General features: G+C 27.3%; 2 non-coding genes and 1 pseudogene across 2 annotated transcripts in view; all 3 read left to right on the forward strand.

Annotated features, from left to right (window-relative positions):
* The window catches only part of LOC128870928 (small subunit ribosomal RNA), a 1,991-nt gene extending 1,921 nt beyond the window's left edge, over nucleotides 1–70 (forward strand). Inside the window, exon 1 of the ribosomal RNA XR_008455615.1 lies at nucleotides 1–70. This exon is cut by the window's left edge and continues 1,921 nt beyond it. This is a non-coding gene — a ribosomal RNA (small subunit ribosomal RNA).
* Nucleotides 71–636: 566 nt separating this feature from the next.
* On the forward strand, nucleotides 637–817 carry LOC128870919 (5.8S ribosomal RNA). The gene has a single exon (XR_008455606.1). It is a non-coding gene; the product is annotated as a 5.8S ribosomal RNA (ribosomal RNA).
* Nucleotides 818–1,255: 438 nt separating this feature from the next.
* LOC128870941 (large subunit ribosomal RNA) overlaps nucleotides 1,256–2,500 on the forward strand; it is a 3,534-nt pseudogene continuing 2,289 nt past the window's right edge.

A 2,500-nucleotide genomic window follows, 5' to 3' on the forward strand; every position in this document is an offset into this window, starting at 1 on the left:
AACTTGATTATTTAGAGGAAGTAAAAGTCGTAACAAGGTTTCCGTAGGTGAACCTGCGGAAGGATCATTATTGTGTTCCATATCCGTAAGAAAAACAAACAATGCCAAAACAAATAAAAACAAAAACAAACAAAAGAAAAAAAGAAAAAAAAGAAAAATTTATAATTATTTTGAATCCATATTCTTTTTATTCTTTTTCATTCAATTTGTTATCCATCAATTATATCATATTAAATATAATATGATGGTACATTTTGTAATGTTTTTTCTTATTTTTTCTTTTAAAAACCTTTAAACATGAAAATAGAAAGTTGTACTTATTATTCATTTGATTGAATGATAAGTTAATTTGTTCACAATAACAAAAGTGGTATATATTTATTATTATATTTATATATAAATAAAATGATTAAAAAAATACAAAATAATCAAACATAATAAATACCACCACTGTATTATTGTTGAACTAAGACATTCGCAACTTAATAAAAATGTTTAGAGTTAAATATATTTGATATATATTATTGAAAGAAAATCAATTTATATTTTATTATTATTATTATTTAATTTTACTCTTTCAATTAATATATGCAAAAAAAAATTGACATTTGTTATAAATAAAAATAAATAAAAAAATACTCTAAGCGGTGGATCACTTGGCTCATGGGTCGATGAAGAACGCAGCAAACTGTGCGTCATCGTGTGAACTGCAGGACACATGAACATCGACATTTTGAACGCATATCGCAGTCCATGCTGTTATGTACATTAAATTAAATTTTAAAGTACTGCTTGGACTACATATGGTTGAGGGTTGTAAGACTATGCTAAATAAGTTGCTTATTCTTTTATAAAAATAATTGAATTTAAGCAAATGTGTATATTATTGGATTTTAAATAATTCATAATATTAATAGCAAAAAAATAAAGATATATAATGAATTTTTTATTTATTAATATATTCTTAAAAAAAAAAAATCCTCTCAAATAAAATGAAATAAAAAAAATTTTGAATCTAAGTATTCTCTTTAAAAAATTTTCATATTATTTATATATATATAAAATATTAATTTATATATGTAATTAAAGGAGGAATGTCTAGCATAAAAATTAATTTTTTTTATTCTAGAATTGCCTCATTTTACATAATTATTATTTATAATATATATTTATATAAAAGGAAAAAAGAAAAATAGAGATGAAAAGATGATATAATTATTTATTAAATTGTGAGAAGATAAAAAATATTTTAAAACAACCTCAACTCATATGGGATTACCCCCTGAATTTAAGCATATTAATGAGGGGAGGAAAAGAAACTAACAAGGATTTTCTTAGTAGCGGCGAGCGAAAAGAAAATAGTTCAGCACTAAGTCACTTTGTCTATATGTCAAATGTGAGATGCAGTGTATGGAATATCTTAATATCTAGTATGAGAAATTAACGATTTAAGTCCTTCTTAAATGAGGCCATTTACCCATAGAGGGTGCCAGGCCCGTATAACGTTAATGATTACTAGAAAGATATTTCCAAAGAGTCGTGTTGCTTGATAGTGCAGCACTAAGTGGGTGGTAAACTCCATCTAAAACTAAATATAACCATGAGACCGATAGTAAACAAGTACCGTGAGGGAAAGTTGAAAAGAACTCTGAATAGAGAGTTAAATAGTACGTGAAACTGCTTAGAGGTTAAGCCCGATGAACCTGAATATCCATTATGAAAAATTCATCATTAAATAATTAAAAATAATGTGCATTTTTTTCATATAAGGACATTGTAATCTATTAACATAATAAAAGTATTTATCAAAAGATCATTGGTGATATTAAGTTTATTTAAATTAATTTGCTTTTTAAGCATATTAACATAGAATAAATACTAATGATTTGATAAAGTGTTGATAGATTTTATTATATATAATGCTAAAATTCATTTTTTGAATTTTACAAAAAATTTAATATCTATGATATTAATATTTATTTGTATGCATATATAAAATAATCTTATCTGGTAAAGCGAATGATTAGAGGCCTTAGGGTCGAAACGATTTTAACCTATTCTCAAACTTTAAATGGGTAAGAACCTCACCTTTCTTGATATGAAGGTTGAGGTTATGATATAATGTGCCCAGTGGGCCACTTTTGGTAAGCAGAACTGGCGCTGTGGGATGAACCAAACGTAATGTTACGGTGCCTAAATTAACAACTCATGCAGATACCATGAAAGGCGTTGGTTGCTTAAAACAGCAGGACGGTGGACATGGAAGTCGTAATCCGCTAAGGAGTGTGTAACAACTCACCTGCCGAAGCAACTAGCCCTTAAAATGGATGGCGCTTAAGTTGTATACCTATACATTACCGCTAAAGTAGATGATTTATAAAACAATTTCGATTGATTTATAAATTTTGAAACTTTAGTGAGTAGGAGGGTACAATAGTGTGCTTAGAAGTGTTTGGCGTAAGCCTGCATGGAGCCGCTATTGGTACAGATCTTGGTGGTA

The sequence above is a fragment of the Anastrepha ludens genome, unplaced genomic scaffold (assembly GCF_028408465.1).
Source record: "Anastrepha ludens isolate Willacy unplaced genomic scaffold, idAnaLude1.1 ptg000055l, whole genome shotgun sequence".
NCBI lineage: Eukaryota > Metazoa > Arthropoda > Insecta > Diptera > Tephritidae > Anastrepha > Anastrepha ludens.